Genomic DNA, 25,648 nt, shown 5'->3' with positions numbered 1-25,648 from the left:
GAAATAGGGACTTGCCTACCTCAATCAGGCAAGATCGCGCCACGAACCACGCGAGTTCCAAATCAAGAAAAAACTAATTCAGGGACGTCCACCCTCAGCGGACAGGGCTCGCCCACCTTCAGCGGGCGGGGTCTGCGTCACTAGCCGCGCAGGTCCTCAGTTTTCGAAAAATAAAATCTTCAAAATGAAACAGGCTCGCCATCTTCAGCCGGCGGGGTCTACGGCGCAAACCACATAGGTCCTTATTTTCAAAACAACATAAACAAATTTCAAAATAGATTCGTCCACTTCTATCAGACGGGGTGTCCACCCTTAGCGGACAAGTTCGCCATCTTTAGCCGGCGAGGTCTGTGTCACTAACCGCGCAGGTCCTTAATCACTGCAGCGATAACTTTTTCTGGTTTTTCGTTTTTCCAAAAAAGAGCGATGTGAGTAGCTTCCCCTTTTTCCAAAGATTGGTTTTCCGTTTTTCCAAAAAAGAACGATGTGAGTAGCTTTCCCTTTTTTCAAAGATTGGTTTTCCGTTTTTTCCAAAAAAGAACGATGTGAGTAGCTTTCCCTTTTTCCAAAATTTAAAAGAATGGTTTTCCGTTTTTCCAAAAAATAACGATGTGAGTAGCTTTCCCTTTTTCCAAAATTTAAAAGAATGGTTTTCCGTTTTTCCAAAAAAGAACGATGTGAGTAGCTTTCCCTTTTTCCAAAATTTAAAAGAATGGTTTTCCGTTTTTTCCAAAAAGAACGATGTGCTGGATTTTCCTTCGTTTTACGTCCCATAAAAACAAGGGGGTTTTCTCGTTTAGCTAACCCTGAAAATGAGAATCTTTAAAAAACATTTTTACCTCGTGATTGGGCTTGGCCAGGCCCAATTACACTTTATAGCTTTGATTTCGAAAACATCTGTAGCTACTCCCAATGACAAAGTGAGGGAGTTCCTACGCCTCTTTAGATACTTCCAATGACCAAGTGAGGGAGTATTCTATACTATCCGTTGACAAATCCCAATGACACGTTAGGGATATGTCGACATTTCAAGTGATGACCCTTAAGTCAAATGTTATCACTCGGGGGCTCGTGAGACCCTCGCAAAAACAGGTCACCATGGCTTGTGCGACGCACTCCGTCTAAATACTTTGACCATCGTCTTACTCCAAGACTCAGTCAAAGTGGGGGCTAACCGTAGACACCTATTTTTGTCCCCATTCCCGAAAGGGAAAGGTTCGATGATGAGAACATAAATCTCCACTTGACAACGCATCTCCTATAAAATAACGAATCTCAATCACCCTTTTCATTTCACCCGAAACCTGCCATTTATGGAAACCTGCTAAAAATAGTAACTGCCGTAATGGGTACTTGTTAAAAGTGGCAAGTCATAAAAGATAGAAACCTATCAGAATTAGGTGTTGCACTCCGACATAAATCCTAAATGAGATAGAAATTGCGAGAGAATCCTATTCCTAATATGATTCGAAAATAAGAGTCACGTATTAATTAAAATCCTAACGAGCCTAGAGTTCTTAACGGGCCCAGACGCATTCCGTCACAAGGTTAATACGCACTAAAAGATTCAATTAAGTCTCAAACACTCCGGATTCTAGGAATCCGAATCTGACTAAGAAAACAGCCCAGATCCTATTTTCAACGCCTGGCTCTGGGCGCTGAAAATACCTGGGACGTGTTTTTTCCTAATTTTCGTGGATTAGAGTTCTACAATTCTATTTTTCCACGAACACTTTTCTATAAATATAGCCCATGTTCGACGTGAAAAAAGGACACAACACACAATCATTATTCTGAGTATTGACTCCAACCCCTAAGCCTAAGCCTCACGCTGCGAAATTGATCACGCGTTCTGTCGCAATCGATCCATAAATCGAACAGAACGTATCCTGTCCCATAACTTGAGATTCGTTAAATAAAAGGAGAAATAGCAAAGTCAAAGTGGTTAGTTTTCTGAGAACCGTGACGTACCTCTTAAGGGTGCGTCGTAATGTGTCCCTTTTCTATGATTTAATTGCTTTCCTCGCGCTTTTATGAATTGTTAAACTAATTAAATCTGAATGTTCTATCACGCCTAATAAAGATTATGATTTTGGGAAATTGGATTATCATGCTAGGTCCCTTAATACAATCTTAATCAGATAATCGCGCTCGATCTAGTATTATATGTTGCATATTGTTAAAATCGACTCAGATTAGTTTAATAGTTAACGCATGTCCCTTCAATTATTTATGCTGAGCTAGTAAGGATATCCTACCTCTGGAGTTATCGAAGAGCGAGTACTCCTCCTGGTAGTTACAGTCCCCCGAACCCTCAATCTCTACCCTGCGGGTGTACGTTGAGCGATCCCCACCACCAGGGATCACAAGGGAACCTACGGCCGTCGTGGTCAAACATAATTGCACTCCCTTTATGTCACGATAACCGGGTTTTGTCAGTTTTTCTCATTGTCGTTAAAAACTGAATGGCGACTCCTATATTACTAGTCAATTGGGTATAAACTCACAGGAAATCCAATTACACTTGATTTGACAAAAAGAAGCGTCACACCCATGAGGGACGAGGTCACGCATTAGCCTCGTGCTTTTTCGACCCCCTCACACTAGGAAGCCCCTTCACCCTTGCAATATGTATATAAAGGGATAACATGCAACCACAATATGTTAGAGTATTAATTTCAAGTTACCCCCCCCCCTTCCTTTATGACAATAATAACAGGCTCAATGGTTTACGTGAATGTCTCCTTGCGGCAATGAAGAGTATAATGCAAACATATTTGATCTTTGTTCCTATGAAACAAGAATTATATACTTTTTAACTGAGAGGTTCAGACTTGATGTAAAGTTGGTCACATATTTGATAATTTTAGCTGAGAGGTTCAGACCTGGTGTAAAGTCGGTCACAATTTGTTTCATCATTCACTGAATGTTTGATTGATCATTATATTGAGTTGTAAACTTTTTGTTTTCTGCCAACTACTAGTAGCAATTCAATGCATTCCCAATCTACTGCCATGTAGTATTCGTTATGTTCAATAGAAAAAACAATATTTGGGTTGTACATATCTAATCCCATATACTCTACCTTAGGAATGTGACTCGTGACATGCATTGTGTAAGATAGCCTGAATGTCCAACTTTAATCTCTATTTCAATGGTGGTGATGCACAGAAAAGGTAGCAGTTTTCATTGTTAGGATATTTTGGAAGAAATTGTACCGAAAAACGTACATTATCTTACCATTAGCTTTGTTGATCAGTTTCTGTAGGCAAAAGTTGTTCCAAGGAGAGAACTGCAGCTTGTAGACTTCTGTGCTATGTAATTGCATTGAAGTATGAGGAAATCTGGGCTTCTAAGGTATATTTGAAAATTTCTGTAATTTTCACATTTTTATCTGAACATTTATTATTGTCTAATGTACGACGTTTATTGCATTTGCTTTCGTTTTGTGTAGTTTATAGTTAGCATCAAGTATGACATGTCTATGTACTATATACGTAGTTGGACCTCATGTGGAAATACACATACATATTTCTTTTTTCTTTTGGTGCTGCTAGAAATTTTGGTTCATGACACATGATTTTGAGTAAAGTGGATCATGTTTATCCCTACACTTGGGTAATGACTGCTTATCTTTAGACCTATTAGGAATCATAGCTGTAAATATATGTTTCGCTTAGTAGCGTTATAACTGGGATTGAAATCTACCAAGCAACGTTTTGAATCATGTAGGGGATTAGTATGTCACTAGATAATCGAGTTAAAGATTTTATGCTCTTTTGTGTTTCTCTTTTGTGTTTGTAGATATTATGCTTTGTTTATGATACATTTGCTTATATTAGAACTGGGAAGCTATGTGATATCCTATTGAGTCCCTTTTTCTTTTTCATGCTTTCAAGTATTTACGAAGCTTTGTACCATTTTCTGCAGGTAAAAATGGAAGTGTTCTTTTGACCCATCTCTTGATATAGAAGACAGAAGAACGACACCACGTTGTCAAACTTAAGATCTGTGAAGGATAACGAAAGACAAGATCTTAACTGTGCTGTGAAGGAATACTTACTCTTGGCAAGGTATCGTCTGACTGCAATGACATTCTATGAAGAGGTAATGTAAACTTCAAGATATTTCTTCATGATTTCTTCAAGAAAAGAAGTAGGGCCAAATATATTTCTTCGTGATTTCCAGTCTAGCATAAGATGAATATATTTTCTTTTGCGTCACAAGAACCTTAAATTTTATCCTACAGACTTGTAAAAATCCTACAAAATTATCTTGAATTTTCCCCTATGAATGTAACAGATGCCTATTGTAGAGGGAGGGTTGGGTTTTGACACTGAACTGAAGTACTGAACTTAACTTAACTGTTGTTTGATAGATGCTTACTGTTGGAAGAACAATCAGTATATATTATATTCGAAGTTTCAATAAATTCGTTATAAAATTGTGTTGTTATTGTTTCTTAGACTTAAATGGTTTAGTGCTCCTTGACTTGTAGCTGACCAACTTTGAATTATCATTATAAGTTTGGCTTAAGCAATATTGTCATCAAAACTGTAGCGTATGGATCAGGAAAATAGAAACACCATGTAACTTTGTTCCCTTGTTTCATGGAATGCCTATGTATGATTGTGTGATGATATCACTACCTTACTTGGTAGCTTCAACTTGCCACTTAGTACTTCGGATAATTTGAAACCCGCTACTTAGATGTGAATATTACTGGGAATTCACTTATGATTTATTTGTGACATGATAATCAATTGAAGAAGAGTGAAAATGACTATAACAACTCAAAATATGACCTATAACGATTAAAAAAAGCCTTAAATGTGCGTAACTTGACCAAAGTAGATGAGAATGAGTCTTAGTAACTTAATATTAAAGATGTAAAGGGTTTAGAATACCTATATAGCTTCACTAGTTGAGAGTTGGGAGAGAAACCAACCATTAAAGTAAAAATATGTCCTATAACGATCAAACGAGCCTTAAATGTACATAAATTGACAAAAGTAGATGAGAATGAGTCTTATCATCCTAATATTAATTATATTAAACATTTAAATTGTTTAGGATACCTATTTAGCTTCATTAGTTGAGAGTTGGGAGCGAAAATAACCTTTATAGTCAAAATATGTCATATAACGAACAAACGAGCCTTAAATGTGCATAACTTGACAAAAGTAGAAGACAATGAGTCTTAGAAACCTAATACTAAGTATATGAATGATTTAAAGGGTTTAGAATACTTATTTAGCTTCATTAGTTGAGACTTGGGAGCGAAAACAACCATTATAGTAAAAATATGTCATATAACGATGAAACGAGCCTTAAATGTGCATAATTGGACAAAAGTAGATGAGAATGAGTATTAGAAACCTAATATTAAGTATATTAAACATGTAAAGGGTTTAGAATACCTATTTAGCTTCATTAGCTGAGAGTTGGGAGCGAAAACAACCATTAAAGTCAAAATATGTCCAATAACGATAAAACGAGCCTTAAATGTGCATAACTTTACAAAAGTATATGAGAATGAGTCTTATCATCCTAATATTAAGTATATTAAACATTTAAATTCTTTAGAATACCTATTTAGCTTCATTAGTTGAGAGTTGGAAGCGAAAATAACCTTTATAGTCAAAATATGTCGTATAACGAACAAACGAGCCTTAAATGTATATAACTTGACCAAAGTAGATGGGAATGAGTCTTAGAAACCTAATACTAAATATATTGAACATGTAAAGGGTTTATAATACCTATTAGATTAGATCCCGTGCACGCACGAATTTTGATAAAAAAAAAAATTCACAAAGTATGTAAATGAATATCCCCAAACTACTGCATAGTTATAACAGATTTAACATACTCGTTTAAGTTTATTCATCTAATATGCATATTTAAAATGCTTATGTGTTAATTTGACTAAAATATTGAGTGATATATTTTCATTATTAATATAGAGATTTGACTAAAATATTACCAATTTAGAATAATTATTATTACGTCGTATCTATTATTGCCATAATTTATAAACTAAATTTTATTTCCATACATAAATAGTTTATAAAAAAGGTAGAGGATAAAAGTAAAATAAAACAGATACACTTTTTTTGGAAAAGTGATTTTGGCGGGAAAAAAACGCACCAGGAATTGACACGTGTCATTCCTGGTGTCATTCTCTTTTAGTACATAAAATGCCTATGTATGATTGTGTGATGCTATCACTACCTTACTTGGTAGCTTCAACTTGCCACTTAGTAGTTCGGATAATTTGAAACCCGCTACTTAGATGTGAATATTACTGGGAATTCACTTATGATTTATTTGTGACATGATAATCAATTGAAGAAGAGTGAAAATGACTATAACAAGTCAAAATATGACCTATAACGATTAAAAAAAGCCTTAAATGTGCGTAACTTGACCAAAGTAGATGAGAATGAGTCTTAGTAACTTAATATTAAAGATGTAAAGGGTTTAGAATACCTATATAGCTTCACTAGTTGAGAGTTGGGAGAGAAAACAACCATTAAAGTAAAAATATGTCCTATAACGATCAAACGAGCCTTAAATGTACATAAATTGACAAAAGTAGATGAGAATGAGTCTTATCATCCTAATATTAATTATATTAAACATTTAAATTGTTTAGGATACCTATTTAGCTTCATTAGTTGAGAGTTGGGAGCGAAAATAACCTTTATAGTCAAAATATGTCATATAACGAACAAACGAGCCTTAAATGTGCATAACTTGACAAAAGTAGAAGACAATGAGTCTTAGAAACCTAATACTAAGTATATGAATGATTTAAAGGGTTTAGAATACTTATTTAGCTTCATTAGTTGAGACTTGGGAGCGAAAACAACCATTATAGTCAAAATATGTCATATAACGATGAAACGAGCCTTAAATGTGCATAATTGGACAAAAGTAGATGAGATTGAGTATTAGAAACCTAATATTAAGTATATTAAACATGTAAAGGGTTTAGAATACCTATTTAGCTTCATTAGCTGAGAGTTGGGAGCGAAAACAACCATTAAAGTCAAAATATGTCCAATAACGATAAAACGAGCCTTAAATGTGCATAACTTTACAAAAGTATATGAGAATGAGTCTTATCATCCTAATATTAAGTATATTAAACATTTAAATTCTTTAGAATACCTATTTAGCTTCATTAGTTGAGAGTTGGAAGCGAAAATAACCTTTATAGTCAAAATATGTCGTATAACGAACAAACGAGCCTTAAATGTATATAACTTGACCAAAGTAGATGGGAATGAGTCTTAGAAACCTAATACTAAATATATTGAACATGTAAAGGGTTTATAATACCTATTAGATTAGATCCCGTGCACGCACGAATTTTGATAAAAAAAAAATTCACAAAGTATGTAAATGAATATCCCCAAACTACTGCATAGTTATAACAGATTTAACATACTCGTTTAAGTTTATTCATCTAATATGCATATTTAAAATGCTTATGTGTTAATTTGACTAAAATATTGAGTGATATATTTTCATTATTAATATAGAGATTTGACTAAAATATTACCAATTTAGAATAATTATTATTACGTCGTATCTATTATTGCCATAATTTATAAACTAAATTTTATTTCCATACATAAATAGTTTATAAAAAAGGTAGAGGATAAAAGTAAAATAAAACAGATACACTTTTTTTGGAAAAGTGATTTTGGCGGGAAAAAAACGCACCAGGAATTGACACGTGTCATTCCTGGTGTCATTCTCTTTTAGTACATAAAATGCCTATGTATGATTGTGTGATGCTATCACTACCTTACTTGGTAGCTTCAACTTGCCACTTAGTAGTTCGGATAATTTGAAACCCGCTACTTAGATGTGAATATTACTGGGAATTCACTTATGATTTATTTGTGACATGATAATCAATTGAAGAAGAGTGAAAATGACTATAACAAGTCAAAATATGACCTATAACGATTAAAAAAAGCCTTAAATGTGCGTAACTTGACCAAAGTAGATGAGAATGAGTCTTAGTAACTTAATATTAAAGATGTAAAGGGTTTAGAATACCTATATAGCTTCACTAGTTGAGAGTTGGGAGAGAAAACAACCATTAAAGTAAAAATATGTCCTATAACGATCAAACGAGCCTTAAATGTACATAAATTGACAAAAGTAGATGAGAATGAGTCTTATCATCCTAATATTAATTATATTAAACATTTAAATTGTTTAGGATACCTATTTAGCTTCATTAGTTGAGAGTTGGGAGCGAAAATAACCTTTATAGTCAAAATATGTCATATAACGAACAAACGAGCCTTAAATGTGCATAACTTGACAAAAGTAGAAGACAATGAGTCTTAGAAACCTAATACTAAGTATATGAATGATTTAAAGGGTTTAGAATACTTATTTAGCTTCATTAGTTGAGACTTGGGAGCGAAAACAACCATTATAGTCAAAATATGTCATATAACGATGAAACGAGCCTTAAATGTGCATAATTGGACAAAAGTAGATGAGAATGAGTATTAGAAACCTAATATTAAGTATATTAAATATGTAAAGGGTTTAGAATACCTATTTAGCTTCATTAGCTGAGAGTTGGGAGCGAAAACAACCATTAAAGTCAAAATATGTCCAATAACGATAAAACGAGCCTTAAATGTGCATAACTTTACAAAAGTATATGAGAATGAGTCTTATCATCCTAATATTAAGTATATTAAACATTTAAATTTTTTAGAATACCTATTAAGCTTCATTAGTTGAGAGTTGGAAGCGAAAATAACCTTTATAGTCAAAATATGTCGTATAACGAACAAACGAGCCTTAAATGTATATAACTTGACCAAAGTAGATGGGAATGAGTCTTAGAAACCTAATACTAAATATATTGAACATGTAAAGGGTTTATAATACCTATTAGATTAGATCCCGTGCACGCACGAATTTTGATAAAAAAAAATTCACAAAGTATGTAAATGAATATCCCCAAACAACTGCATAGTTATAACATATTTAACATACTCGTTTAAGTTTATTCATCTAATATGCATATTTAAAATGCTTATGTGTTAATTTGACTAAAATATTGAGTGATATATTTTCATTATTAATATAGAGATTTGACTAAAATATTACCAATTTAGAATAATTATTATTACGTCGTATCTATTATTGCCATAATTTATAAACTAAATTTTATTTCCATACATAAATAGTTTATAAAAAAGGTAGAGGATAAAAGTAAAATAAAACAGATACACTTTTTTTGGAAAAGTGATTTTGGCGGGAAAAAAACGCACCAGGAATTGACACGTGTCATTCCTGGTGTCACTTTTAGTATATAGTAATAGATTTAGCCTCATTAGTTGAGAGTTGGGAGCGAAAACAACCATTATAGTCAAAATATGTCCTATAAAGATCAAACGAGCCTTAAATGTGCATAACTTGACAAAAGTAGATGAGAATGAGTCTTATCATCTTAATATTAAGCATATTAAACATTTAAATTATTTATGATACCTATTTAGCTTCATTAGTTGAGAGTTGGGAGCGAAAATAACCTTTATAATCAAAATATGTCGTATAACGAACAAACGAGCCTTAAATGTGTATAACTTGACCAAAGTAGATGGGAATGAGTCTTAGAAACCTAATACTAAATATATTGAACATGTAAAGGGTTTATAATACCTATTAGATTAGATCCCGTGCACGCACGGATTTTGATAAAAAAAAAAATTCACAAAGTTTGTAAATGAATATCCCCAAATTACTGCATAGTTATAACATATTTAACATACTCGTTTAAGTTTATTCATCTAATATGCATATTTAAAATGCTTATGTATTAATTTGACTAAAATATTGAGTGATATATTTTTCATTATTAATATAGCGGTTTGACTAAAATATTACCAATTTAGAATAATTATTATTACGTCGTATCTATTATTGCCATAATTTAAAAACTAAATTTTATTTCCATACATAAATAGTTTATAAAAAAGGTAGAGAATAAAAATAAAATAAAACAGATACACTTTTTTTGGGAAAGTGATTTTGGCGGGAAAAAATCGCACCAGGATTTGACACGTGTCATTCCTGGTGTCTCTTTTAGTATATAGTAATAGATTTAGCCTCATTAGTTGAGAGTTGGGAGCGAAAACAACCATTATAGTCAAAATATGTCCTATAAAGATCAAACGAGCCTTAAATGTGCATAACTTGACAAAAGTAGAAGAGAATGAGTCTTATCATCTTAATATTAAGTATATTAAACATTTAAATTATTTATGATACCTATTTAGCTTCATTAGTTCAGAGTTGGGAGCGAAAACAACCAACACTTGTTGTTTTCTATTTTCCCAGCTGTTTTTAGATCATCTAACCGAAGATAACTTATTTCATGATATATATTATTTTGTTAGGTTTGCCCGTCACTAAGTGGAGATCCTTTCACCGATGAGCAAATTGAAGAAACACGAGACAAATGGGCATCATACTTCACCGAACATTTTGTGTAGATAATTAACACTTCATTGATCTCTTTTTGTGGATGTTTTCTGCTATTGAAATCATATATAATTGCCTTATTATATATTTGGTGTGAATTTGTAACGTACGAAGTGTAAAAGATATAGTTATGATCAACTTGAAACTATTTTGGTGGTTTATTTTTGTAAACATATGATGGTGGTATTATATGTAAAAATCAAAGTTTCTTGAAAGTTATTGGTTGTTGATGATACTTTTGTACATTGTATAAATGTGGCGTGAGTACAGGTTCTACATTTTTGGGTTTGTTGAATACAGAAAATAAATTATTTATAAAAAAAATTACATATTATTTGCGGCGTTTAATCTCCCGCAATTTTATAATGTTTGAGGCGTTCAGGTAGAAAACGCCGCTTAACAATACTATTAATTTGAGGCGTTTTCTACATATACGCCGCAAATTAATTATTCATTTGAGTCGTTTTTTAACGCCGCAAATCAATCCTATTCATTTGTTGCCACTCTATTTGCTGCTACGCAAAAAATGCCGCTAAAGAATATAAAAGTGACGCCTCAAATGAATGTTTTTCTACTACTGTGCTCAACCCAAATATCCTAGATTTTGCATGTTAAACTTGAACTTGAAAGCTTGAATATTGAAGTTTTGAACTTGAAATAATTGAAATTTAAACTTGAAAGGATCCTAGTTTAGGGAAGTAACCCTGAACAACCCTAAACATGGTGAGATCTTGAAAATTGAAAACTTGAACTTGTAGATTGAAAAATGGAGTTTTGAATCTCAAAAGACTAAACCTTTAAATGTTAAAAGGTTTCATCTTTGATTACCCCATACTTGAAGGTGATTCTAGTCCAAAGAGGTGATTGTAAACAACTTGGACATCCTTGAATCTTGAAAGTTTGCATTTTGTATTTTGAAAAAGTTTGTATTTTTGGAAAACATGTATGATTGTTGCAAGTGGTGTTTTTAATGATTAAAAAAAACACCAACTTGCTAATCATTTTGAAATCAAAGCAACATAGTTGATTAGAATGGAATTAGGATTTACCTAGTTAGGTTTAGGTAAGAGCTCCCAATTGCTTTTGAATTTAGGAATTTTGTATGTGTTTTTGAGGAGTTTTTGAGTTGTATTTTGAGGCATAATGTCAAAATTTTGATGTTGTATTGTTGTTCTCCTCCCCATTGTGCTGAAAATGAGGGGTATTTATAGGAAGAATGGGTGCAAGGCGCCAGCACACGCCAGCGCAGCACGCTGACCAGCGCAGTGCGCTGCTGACGTTGCTTGAATGCCGCCAAAGCAAGGACGCGAGCTCCGTCCTTGTTTCGTCTTGTAGTGTTGTACCTGTTGTACGAATAGTACTAGGTTTGGCGTTTTGTATTTGCTTGGAGGTTAAGGCATCATTTAGCGTCTAAAAACAAGCCTTTCTCGGGTTTTGATTTCCGGTTTTACGGGACGGGGCCCGGCATGCTCGGCTTTGTGGGTCGGCGCCCGAATTTGACTTGCCTTATATGATTTTGAGTGGAAAAGGCCTAGTAAAACCAATGGGATGGTCTACTAGATGATATTGTACTTGGATTTTGAAATTGGATTTGGAAAGTTGTATTTTGTACCGAGAACCGAAAGGGGAACGGTCTCGGGGGTTGGATTTTGGATCTTGAATTTTGGAAGTATTCTTAGCAATTGGGATTTCCGCCTGGAGTTATTCCAATAACCTAATAAGGATAATGGTATCATCATCATCCCAAAGGGGAGACACAAATTAGGTGTCTACAAGTATCCAAAAGAAAGTAAGGGGTATTACTTCTACAACAAGCTAGAGAACAAAGTATTCGTTACTCGTGATGGTGTCTTTTTGGAAAGAAATCACATTTCCAAAATGATAAGTAGGAGAATAATAGACCTCGAAGAGATTCGAGACGAACAACGAACCAAGCACTCTTTAGAAGCAGTTCAAGTTGAAGAACCTCCAAGGCCTTCAGAAGAGCCAGTGGGAGTAGTTCCTCAAGACATTGTTGCCCCTCGTAGGTCACATAGAATTAAGGTTCAGCCGGATAGATGGACATGCGTCCTCTTGATTGAAAACTTAGAAGTTCTCATATTTGATAGTGATGAACCTATGACCTACTAGCAAGCTATGACGAGCCTAAGCTCCACTAAATGGTTAGAGGCCATGAAATATTAGATTGACTCCATGTCTGAAAATCAAGTCTTGGATTTGGTTGATTTGTCGGATGGGTTTAAACCTATCGGATGCAAATGGCTCTTCAAGTTGAATAAAGACAAGGATGGAATTGTATACATATACAAGGCTAGATTGGTAGCAAAAGGTTACAGGCAAGTTCGCGGCGTTGACTACGATGAAATCTTTTCTCCAGTCGCAATGCTTAAGTCTATTCGGATAATCCTAGCGATTGCCGCGTTTCATGACTATGAAATATGGAAAATGGATGTCAAAAATGCCTTCTTGAATGGTGTTCTTGAAGAAACTATGTTTATGACACAGCCGAAGGGTTTTGTCGATCAAAGGAATCAAGGAAAGGTATGCAAACTTAAGAAATCCATCTATGGATTAAAGCAAGCCTCAAGGAGTTGGAATATACGATTTGATGAAGCAAGTCAATGAATTTGGCTTCATCAAGAATCAGGACGAATCTTGTGTATACAAGAAAGTCAGTGGGAGTAAAATTGCATACCTAGTCTTTTATGTAGACGACATACTGCTTATTGGAAACAACATTCCTGTGCTGGAGTCTGTAAAGACTTGGCTTGGAAAGTGTTTCTCAATGAAAGACTTAGGAGAGGCACAATACATATTGGGCATCAATATCTATAGGATAAATCTAAGAGGATGATTAGACTAAGCCAGAGCACTTACATTGACAAAGTGCTAGCTAGGTTTAGTATGACGGAAGCCAAGAGAGGCCATCTACCCATGTCACATGGCATATATCTAAGCAAGACTCAGTGTCCCAAGACATTTGATGAGCGTAGAAAGATGTGTGGAATTCCATACGCTTCGGCTATTGGATTCATCATGTATGCTATGATTTGTACAAGGCCGGATTATTTGTTCGCACTCAGTGCAACAAGCAGGTACCAGTTAGACCCAGGTGAGGCGCATTTGACTGCTGGCAAGAATATTTTAAAGTACCTGAAAAGGACAAGGGATCAGTTTCGGGTCTATGGTGGTACTGAAGGAAATAATGCCCTTGGTCCAAGTATGCATTCTATGTTAAGTCTAATAAATACGGTTCAGTATTAATTAACAAGTTAATAATTCAGTGAGATCAAGTGAGCTGAATGCCTAGCTAGAGGCCGCTTCAGTTCAAGTGGAATTAATAATATTAATCCACAGCTCACTCTTGACTGAACCCGTAGGGTCACACAAATAGTACGTAAACGGATCAAGTATTTAATGGCATTAGATACTCCATCTATGGATATTCGGAATCGACGGATCTTGGTTTCAGTGGGAGCTGAGATCGTCACAGGCAAGAAATGAATACTCCGGAAACGATGATATTGCCGGAAACGGAAATATGGATCGTATCGGAAATATAAATATTATCCAAGTCGTAGATGTTGCCGGAAACGGAAACATGGTACGTATCGGAAAATGTTATCGGAAATGGAAATATTACCAGAATCGGAAATATTGCCGGAAACGGAAATATTGTCAGAATCGGAAATATTATCGGAATCGAAAAATAATTCCGGAAACGGAAATATTAAATATTTGTTCGAAACGGAAATTGATTCTGGAATCGGAAATATTAAATATTGTTCGTATCGGAAATATATTCCGGAACCGGGAATTTAATCGGAAGCGTATCGTACGAATTAGCATCGGACGAGGCCTGCCGGACGAAGGCCCAGCACGAAGTCGGGCCATCGCCCAGCAAGCCAAACGCGCGCCTAGCCAAGGCAGCGCCCAGGCCCACCGCAAGGCAGGCCCAGCGCGCGCCTAAGGCCATGGGCCTCGCTGCGTGGGCTGCTGCTCGCACGCACGCATGGGCGGCCCTCGTGGCTGCCGTGTGTGTGTGTGAGTTTGTGTTCATGCACGATTCCTAAAACTATTAGAATTAGTATATGATTAAATTCCTAATCCTAAAAGGATAAATTAATTAATTAGAGTTCTTATTGGATTCTAAGTTTAATTAATTCGTATCCTACTAGGATTCCAATTCCCTTTCCATAACTCTATAAATACGTGCCTAGGGTCACATATTTTCAGAGATTAATTCAAGTATTCAAAGTGAGTTTTGAGAGAAAAATTCAGTCATATTTCTTACCTAAGAGTGCCGAAAATTCTAGTACCTTAAGGGCGATTCTAGTTGGTCAATCTTAAGGCGGATCCGGACGTGCTGTGGACTATCTACGGAGGGACGACACTTGGATTCCTAAAGACTTGTTCTTGTTCGGTTCGGGCGCAGCTAGGGAAGGCACGCAATAAAGAGTATGCATCTAAACTATGCTATATGATTATGTGTAAATAATATGTATTCCTGGCTTAATGGTTGTTTCCGCATGATTTATGTATTGTCATATGTATCATAACCTAACAGGTACAGATGAGTTGATTGTTAAAGGCTATACGGACGTAAGCTTTCAAGCCGATAAAGATAATTTCAGATAACAATATGGTTTTGTGTTCTGCCTCAATGGCGGAGTAGTAAGTTGGAAGCAAAGTACTATTGCGGATTCTATAACTGAAGCCTAGTACATTGCTGCATCAAAGGAAGCTGTTTGGATTCGGAAGTTCATCGAAGAACTTGGGGTTGTCCCCTCCATTAAAGGACCATTGGCTTTGTATTGTGACAATAGTGGAGCCATTTCGCAGGCAAAGGAGCCTAGGAGCCACCAGAAGTCCAAGCACGTACTGCGGCGATTTCACATACTTCGAGAAATCGTTGAAAGGAACGAAATTGAGATTCTTAAGGTTGGAACCGACGACAACGTCGCGGATCCATTGACTAACCGTTGCCACAAGTGAAGCACACCACACATGTAGCAACCATGGGAATCAAGCATGTTGGAGAATGGCTTTGATTTCTAATTTTTGTTTTAGAACATCTTTTGAATCTGTGTTTAAAACAATTAGTTTAACCATTTCATATTTATGAAATTCTTTGTTTCATATTCATTTAATTTTTGTTTAGTATTAAATGAAAAGTCAAAGTGAATCAAAACATTCAAATGGGATGTCAAGATGGATTCTTCGACAAAGAAACACCCATAAGTGAACTTTAATATTGAAGTCACAAAGGATCCCTAATCTAGGTCATTGAAAGGTTGGACGAACAATGACTAATGAAGATTAGATTGCAAGTAGATTTATAGTTCGGTTTCTTGAACTAGATAGACTGGATGTCAGAAATCTTTTGCATAGATACTTATTGGATCTTGTATCGGATTGGCCATGAGAACACTTTAAGAGATTAAAGTCATGTCATAATTAGTTCTCATTAATGGTGATTAGAACCATTCCTCAAAACATGAGTTATTATGATTGCTCGTTTGAAGATTAGTTCGCTTTGATGCAAGCTAAACGTCGCATTGTAAAAGGAGACTACAAAAGTAGTTATTGGGCGTACTATGAATGAAAGTGAGTGTTCATAGATTGCAAGACTGGATTGTCTTCCTATCTTTGATAGGATATGGTGTTGCTGTGTAACAAGGCCTCTCGGAGAGTTAGATACTGTGAAAATGCATGGCCGTGCTCAGAATGGTTAAGGATTAACCTTCTGTAAAAGTTTAATAGTTGAACTCAGGAATCCGAGAAACACTTATGGACCTAATAAGGATGGCTTGGATCTTACCTTATGTTCAGTAATTAACACTAAGCGACAAAGGAATGTGAATGCAGACTTGTCTGAATGACAAGTGGGAGACTAAAGGAAATATATCCTTCACCCAAGGTGCATTAGTCTAATACCAAGGTTCAGTTTAATTGCGAACAATTAATTTAGTGAGATCAAGTGATCGGAAGAGCTGGCTGGAGCAATGCTTCTGATCAATGAGTTCTAATCTATAATAGGCTCACAACTTATTCTTGACTGAATCCATAAGGTCACACCATTGACTTGTAACAGATCACCGGATTAAACGAATCGACAATTTATTTAATAGCTTTTCAGGAATTAGTTCGAAAAAACATAAATATACGATATGACTTTGGATCAGAATCGTAAATCGCATCGCCTATATTCGTCATCTAGGCGAAACGAATAATACTATCGTACAACGGTGATTCGTCAAGTACTGTACAACAAACAATAGACGGAAGGCATTGGTCGCGAATACGAGCAAGGCAAAGCTACCGGCCCGTCGAGCCAAGCGCAACAGCTCTCCAGCGCGGAGCAAGGCCCATGGTCTGCGGCTGGGCGTGCGTGGGACAACAATAGCGACAGCGCACAAACAGCGAGGTCAAAGGCCCACGGCTGTGTGTGGCTGCGCGCATGCTTATGGGCTTTTGAGAGATGCTGGCCGGCCTAAGGCCTTGTGCTTCGGCCGGTTGTGTTATAACCTTAGGGTTATAACACCACCCCTCCTATTATGTTTTTCTAACTTACAACTTTACGTAATTCAGTTTAACCTAAATCAAAAGAGAAACCCTAATCTCTTTTGAGCCTCCGTTCAAACTGTTCTTCCCTAAAAAGCAAAAATATTTTGAGTGACTTCTAAGCCATCAATCTCAAGATGGATCTGAACGTGTCGGTGAACCAAGTAGAGGAACGACATATGGAGTTCTTGTTCGTGTTCGTGGTACGTTGAATCTAGGGAAAACACGCTACAAACGTAAGTCGGCTTGATCTGTATTTTATACATGGTTCCTGGCTCTGGGGATTATTTCGCTGTGTTAATATGTTTTTAACTGTATTCCCCTACATATTGTAACCTTATTTCATCAATTTTTCCTTCAATTATCCACACTTTTGAGGCACGCACCACCTTCCTCTGTACCTCAAACTTCCATCATCATGGACATTGAAATCTGTCTCCTTTCCTTGCGAGATCTTTTCCTTGATCCGCTCTAACTTAACATCTCTAGCTTGATTCTCTTTAATCTCATCAAATACTGATGGTTGGATAGTTAATGCATTCATCATTCCCTCCAGACATTCACCATTCACTATTTCCAAATTCATTCGTTGCATATCCTTGTCTAGCTCGTTAGCAACTACTAACGCATTTACACTATGGCTTTATTTCCTACTCAAGGCATCTACAACTACATTGGCTTTTCCTTCATGATATTGAATGTCCAAATCATAATCTTTTTTCAATTCCAACCACCTTCTTTGACGCATATTCAAGTCCTTTTGTGTGAAAATGTACTTCAAACTCTTGTGATCCGTAAATATTTTACATTCACACCATACAGATTAGAGATGTTCAACGATGGCCCAGCCCGCTGGCCCGGACCGACCAGCTGGCCCGACCCGACCCGCTCCTAAAATTACCGGGTTTTGGGCAGAATTTTTCGGCCAGGGTTTGGGCCCCGGCCCGACCCGACCTAATGGGCAGATTTTTATGCCCTCGCCCTGGCCCGAACCAGGCGCGAACCGCCTTTTGATCTGGTCTAATGTAGATAGTGTCGCCATATCTTCAATGAAAACACTATGGCAGCTAGTCCTAAGTCACGGGTAGGGTAATTTGCTTCATACGGTTTCAACTATCTTGACGCATATGTAATAACCTTCCCGTTCTGTATCAATACGCACCCTAAACCATTATTAGATGCATCACTATACACATCGTAGCTATCACCTCCATCTGGTAGAGTTAGCACTAGCCCGATTGTCAATCGCGTCTTCAGAGCTTGGAATTCTTCCTCGCATTGTTCATTCCACTCAAACCTAGCTTCCTTTTTTATCAAAGTAGTCATTGGCTTGGCTATCTTAGAAAAGTCTTGCACAAAATGCCTATAATATCCAGCTAAACCAAGAAAACTTCGAATATCGGTGACACTTTTAAGTGTAGGCCACTCACTAACAGCTTTGATCTTTGCAGGGTCCACTGCAACTCCTTCCTTAGACACAAAATGTCCCAAAAATGCAACCTTTTCCAGCCAGAAACTTTAAGTGTTCAGCATGATCTTCTTCACTCTTTGAATATACCAAGATATCATCTATGAAACCACTACAAACTTGTCCAAGAATGCATGGAATACTCGGTTCATCAAGTCCATAAATATTGCGAGTACATTGGTTAACCCAAAAGGCATAATAGTGAACTCATAATGACTGTATCTAGTCCTAAATGTAGTCTTTGGTATATCGTGATCCGCGATTCTCAACTGATGATTGCCTGATCGCAAGTCAATCTTTGAAAAGATTCCTGCGCCTTTTAACTGGTCAAACATATCATATATTCTAGGCAAAGGATATTTATTCTTGATTGTGACCTTATTGAGCTCCATGTAGTCTATACAAAGTCTCATACTCCCATCCTTCTTCTTTAAAAATAAGACTGGTGCTCCAAATGGCAATACACTTGGTCTGATATAACCTTTATCTAGCAATTCCTCCATTTTACCTTTTAACTCACTCATTTCTGCTGGAGCCATTCGATATGGAGCTTTCGAAATAGGTGTAGTTCTAGGTACTAAGTCTATGGTAAAGTCAATAGGTTGGTTGGGCGGCATTCCTAAGATCTCTTCCCGAAACACGTCCAGAAATTCATTCACTAATGTAATGTCCTCAGGTTAATCCTTAATCACATGTTCGAGGTTTCTCACATTGCACAAGAACACTGGGTTTTCCTTACTGACTAGCTTTACTAGTTCCATTGCCTTGATGATTCCTACACTTTTAGGCTTTCTAAAACGACGATAGAATACTACTTTTCCTAAGCTAGACCTCAAATGAATATTTTGCTTCTCGCAATCTATCTTGGGTTTGAACATGGCCAACTAGTCCATTCCTAGAATCACATCTAGTTCCCCTAATTCGAACTCAATTAGGCTAGATAAGAATACAGTTTTGGCTATGGTCAAAGGCACACCTCTAAGGATCTTGGTACACTTTACTATCCTACCAGTTGGAATAACTATGGGTACCTCAATTACTTCAAGTTCTTTCAAACAGCATAGTCTCGCCAAAATACCCATCGATATAAACGAATAAGTTGCACCAGAATCAAATAGTACTTTAACTAAAATGGAGTTAATAGAAAAAGTACCGACTATGACGTCTGACGAGATTTCTGCTTCTTGCCTAGTGTAGACACCTACATTTGTCCCTAGGCCCGAAGCGGTATGTTCGATGATGAAACTATAACCCGCTCGCCAACAAAGCACTCTGATTAGCTGAAGAATGACCCTCGACTGACTGAAGAGACCACCCGTAGCAGAACCTATTAAATATAGTAACTTCTATAAAAATAAAGCTTTTTAAAATAGACTGGAGACATATTTAGTCGCATTCGTATCCTGATACGGCTTAATATGTGGTTGCATCTATAGAAAGATAGAATATGATTGTCCGCATTACAACACACCTGTAAGCGCCACAATGTTCTACTGCTTGTCTTCAGGCTCTAGAATAACATAGCTAGAACAATAGAACTTCTCAAACTCATACTTATTGGGCACAGTACATGTAAATCTTAACCAAAGTTACTTAAAAATGCTTACGATTTCCTAGAATACGCTTGTTAGCCCGTTTAGAAAATGATACGTCCTTACGAAGTCAAAGTCTGTCATATAAATTATGATTTGGGTCATGCACATCAAATGATTGTATAGGCCTTGGAATAAGCTTTCCATAGACTTATCATAAGCCCAAATCTGATTTACAACGAATAAGTTATAAGGCTTTTATTTGGGCTTCGCCAAAACGAACCAACCTCCACTCTTTTGGCCATAACTCTATATTTACGAAGGCCATTGATGTGAGACTAGCGGCATTGGAAAGTTGGATTCCGTAGCTTTCCAAAAAAATATTATTTGCAAGAATCCGAGTTAGTATGAAGAAGTTATGGGCTGTTAAAAATCTAATTTTCTAGAAATCTGCAGATCTGCTTGCGCATGAATTTTCTAGCGCTGAAATAACATGCGCTGGAAATTTCCAGCGCTCAGAAGGCCATCGCTACTTTTTTCTGGCGCTGCTATTTGATTCTCACTGGAATTAAAATTCTTCAAATTCTATCTTATGCGCGCCAAAATTTTCTAGCGCTCACAGTGGCAGCGCTGCTTTTTTCCATCGCTCACATGCATGGCAAGCTCTACTTTTTTCTGGCGCATCCATATCTATCTTATTTCGACTACCTACACTATAAATACAACCCTTCTGCACCCCAATTTCTATCATCAATTCAGTCTTACTCCTCTGATATTCTAAATTCTCTTTCCTCTCTGGTATACTAAAATTCTATTGACGTCCCGCCCCGTATTTGTAATAGTTCTGCGTATTAACTCTTGTTAAGCAGAACTCTTTCTGTACAAGCATTCAAGCCTTCCCAATTACTACCGAAGTTCTAGGAAATTCATAAGCCAAAATCAAGGAATCGAAGAGGAAACTCTGCCGGAATTGAAGGAAGGATCAGGATGTGAAAAGTCACTATAAAGGTTGTTCTAAAAGCTAAAAGAAGGCTCTGCTAAGGCAAGTGGTAGGTGTTCCCAAGAACCGCAGTATAGCCTACGCTATACTGGAACCTGAAATCTAAATTTTATTGCTTTCACCACCTTTATAAATCTGTTCATTTAATTTGTTTATTTAAATCACGCCTAATAAGATAATCTCTGGACAAATGTGATTATTGTTATGCACCTTGAATTAACCTAAATCACTATTTTGACGACTGTTTAGTAAATATCTGTGCATTAAAATCAACTCAGATTAGTAATATAGAACAACGCATGTCCCATCGTCGTCACATTGAACTAGCAAGGATCGCCACGTGGGCTAATGCTGGGCACTCCCCGTATTATTAAACATCCCCTTAACTCTCAATCTCTACTCCACTGGATGTACGTTGAGCGATCTCCACATCAGGGATCACAAGGGACCCTATGGTCGTTGTGAGTAAAATATTTTTGCATTCGAGGCATATCTGAAGGAAATATGTCCTTCACCCAAGGTGCATTAAGTCTAATACCAAGGTTCAGATTAATTGCGAACAATTAATTCAGTAAGATCAAGTGATCGGAACAGCTAGCTGGAGCAATGCTTCCGATCAACGAGTTCTAATGGATATTGAACTCACAGCTTACTCTTGACTGAACCTACAAGGTCACACCAATGACACGTAACAGATCACCGGATTAAATGAATCAAAAATTCATTTAATAGCTTTTCGGGAATTAGTTGGAAAACGTATTATACGATACGACCTTGCTTCGGAATCGTATATCGTATCGCGAATATTCGTAAGCTAGGCGAAACGAATAAATCGTATCGTATGACGGTGATTCGTCGTATACGAAACGATAAATAATATATCGGAAATATATTTAATCGCGGATACGAAGAGCGGCCAACGAGCCGAGTGCACGAAGCACTCGAGGCCTATGGGCGCGCTCTGGGCAAGCAAGCAAGGCCACGGCAACACGGCAGAGCTAGCCCAAGGCCGAGCGAGCTGCGCGTGTGCGCGCGGGCCGAAGCAGCGACACAGCCACAGCAGCGAGGCCCATGGCCCAGCTCGCTGTGCTTGTCTCACGCGGGACTTGCTGGCCGGCCTTGCCTTATGGCTTGGTCGGTTAGTAAGGTTATGTAAATAACCTTCTAACCCCTTTTTCCAACATAACACAATTCATACACATAACCCTAGGAGAAAACAGAGAACCCTAATTCTCTCTGTGCCTCCACAGTGTGTTCATCCCAAAAGCACAAACTCTTGATCGATTGTCTAAGCTACGATAATCAAGACGGATCTGATCGTGTTGGTGAACCCAGTAGAGGAACGACAACTGGAGTTCTAAGTTCGTGTTCGTTGACAGATTATTGTGGAAAACACGATTAGAATGTAAGTTTGCTTAATCTGTGCTTTATACATGTTTCCTGGCTTTGGGGATTATTTCCGTACATGTTATTATGTTTAACTGTATTCCCCTACAATATCACGATAACCGGGTTTTGTCAGTTTTCTTAAACTGAATGACGACTCATATAGACTAGTAAAAAGAGGCTAACGCCCACAGTTAGTTCCTATTTACTTAATATGCTTGCCACATCCAGAGGGGAAAAGTCGTGCGGGCCGTATACTCTTTTAAAGGCGCCCGTCGTGTTTTACGACCCCCTCATAGTGGCGACTCCTATAGACTAGTAAAAAGAGGCTAACACCCAAAGTTAGTTCCTATTTACTTAATATGCTTGCCACATCTAGAGGGGAAAACTCGTGCGGCCGTATACTCTTTTAGAGGCGCCCGTAGTTTTTTTCGACCCCCTCATAATGGCGACTCCACTGGGGACAATATTGAAATAATTTGTGCAAGTAGTGCATCGATGAGGAAGCCTGTATAGTAGAAATCGAAAGCTACGCCATAATTATTTCCTTATTAAGTTGGGACGACCTGAAGTATTCAATGTGACGACTTCCTTGGCATGTTTCATCTCGGAAGTCCAGACTAATGACACCTATCTTCCCGAGGGTGAACGAGCTATGGATGTTATTCACTCGATGCATTCGCAATGTAGCACAACCACCAAAATAGGCCTTGATAAAATTCGTCATTAACCTGGCTACTCTGACAAGGGCCTGTTAGGGGATTGGCGACATGTTTGGTACACTTTGACACCCAAGCCTATTGAATCTTAGAGACTAGCATAAACTAAATGCATATCGTACTTGAAATCATGCTTGTTGTTAGTTTGTAGTAGATTCTTACGTGCTATGTGAAACTAATCAACCACGCTCAGTTTAAGGTCAACAATGCTTTCAAAATTCCATAATACGCTCTAAAACGTCAAAATAATATTAAAGCTACGAATCAGTGTCGAAATTCTGCAACTAGGAGCCAAGCGCCAGAATAAACTAGCGCTGCCCTGGCTAGCGTTAGAAAATTCCAGTCCGCATACTTTATGCGACAGAAATTTCCACTACTACAAAAATGAGAAAAGAGATCCTCTATAAAAGACCCATTGATTAGGATGACGGGTCTCTTTAATATAAGAGATCTAAGATCATAGGTAACGGCTCTCTAAAGTGTTAAAGGGCCCACCAATTCGTGGAGAAGAACAAAGTGAAAGAAATAAAAGACCCACCGTTTAGGGCAACGGGTCTCTACTGTGTCAAAGGGTCCCACCATATGTCCGCATAAAATAAAATGAGAGAAATAAAAACCCATTTTTAAGCTGACGGGTCTCTCTATGTACTGGTCCCGCAAAAATGAACAATGAAAAAAAAAAGGAGAGATCTGTCTTTTAGGTTAACGGGTCTCTTTTTTTCCTCCTTCGTACATATTTTAGTAAATCAAAAATCTAATAGAGGGCTTTTCCTCCATCTATCATCTCCTCTCTCCCTCTCTCCTCTAATCTCCTAATGAATTTGGTCTCCTTCGACAAATCATCTGTAAAGAACGACAAATCTGCTTCAATTCGATTCCTACTTCTTATTATATTTGTTTCTGTGCATCTTCCCTCCTCAATTATCGCCGGAACTTGAGGGAGCTTAGGGTTTATCCGATTCCAAACAAAGCGTTATCCGGCTAGATTCCTTCCGAAAAGGGAGCGTGGTGGAATTTGAGGAGGTTAAGCTTCCGCGGAGTAATATCTCCAGGAGGATCCGTTGATAAGAAACTTTATTTCGTTTTCGTTTTCGTTTTGTTAACTTAATTTGTCGTTTAATCTTCTCACTGGGAAAGTTCCATGTAGATTAATTGGTGTCGGGAAAATCAGGGTTGTTGATTTGTTTGATAAACAACTATCTGGTAAGATAAATGCGGGTTATGATTGTTTAATTTTTTTTGTCTTCTTTCATCTTCTTCGCAGCCTCGGTGTTGTCTTGCTTTGAAGGCCTTCGATTCCAAATTCTTTCAGTACGCACCGATCTATGAATATCTAGGTAATAAAATCAATTTTCTCCTTCAAATGAGTTCTGCAATGATGGTGTAATTTAATCGCGATTTATTTTTCACTATAATTAAATGGAATTAGTTTTATCGTTTTGTAATGCATTTGTTATAGAATTTTTTTTCTGCTTTTTTAGGGGTGCAAATATTGATGATCGAATTTTACAAAAAATGTGACCCATGTTAGGTATTATCCTTTCTTATGGGATTAATGATTGAATTTTTTGCCTATTTTTAAGAGTTTATTATGCTAGTGTGGATTTTAAGAGTTTATTATGCCAGTGTGCGCTAGATTTGCGTTTGTACTAGCTTGCATTTTCAAATTTGCCTTCAGTTTGAGTTGTGCAACGTTTTTAATCTGTACGCGATGGATGTTATCACCGACATAAGAATCAATTATTTAAATTTTTCAGAGGTTAGTTAGCATTTCTTTCATTGGGTGAGGGAGAGACACATACAAAGAGCGAAGAGGGGAAGCAGTGAGGGCTTTCGTAGAAAGCGGAGTTTATGTCTCTTTGCTTATTAGGATTTCTTGTTCTGTTTTGATTTCAATCCCCCTTTTCAATAAAAAAAATATCATGCGTCTAGAAGATAAAGCTCATCTATTGATGTTTATGTAGTAGTAGTTTCTTCTCGCGTATTCTTTTATAACAGGGTTGATTTGGTTATGCATAATAAGATACGAATTCAGAATGATGACACTTACCATTTAGAATTTTTTGCCATAACTAGTTTCACTTGTTGCGCACTAATGAAATCCAAACATCACTGATTTAATATCCTGAATACTTCGGCAGTTCGGTCTTTTGTATTTTGTAGTACTTCCTTTAGTCCTTTATTACTGGTTTCCACCAGTTTCATGTTTCCGGGGCATTGGTCCCATAAAAGTCCACCAACCTTAGTTCATTAGAGCTAAGGTTGAAGAAATTATTATTTTACCAACCAATTGTGTTTGAATTTTTGGGACATCATGATTAGAATGATTGGATTTCACAAGTTTACACTTCTGTTTTATGAGCAAATGATTATTAGCTTATTTAATTTATGCTTTCATAGGAAGAGGGAGCTTGTGCTTTCGGTGTGAAAAAAGTATATTTGCATAACT

This window comes from Spinacia oleracea, chromosome 4, assembly GCF_020520425.1.
Source record: "Spinacia oleracea cultivar Varoflay chromosome 4, BTI_SOV_V1, whole genome shotgun sequence".
Lineage (NCBI taxonomy): Eukaryota > Viridiplantae > Streptophyta > Magnoliopsida > Caryophyllales > Amaranthaceae > Spinacia > Spinacia oleracea.
This window is presented reverse-complemented; position numbering follows the sequence as displayed.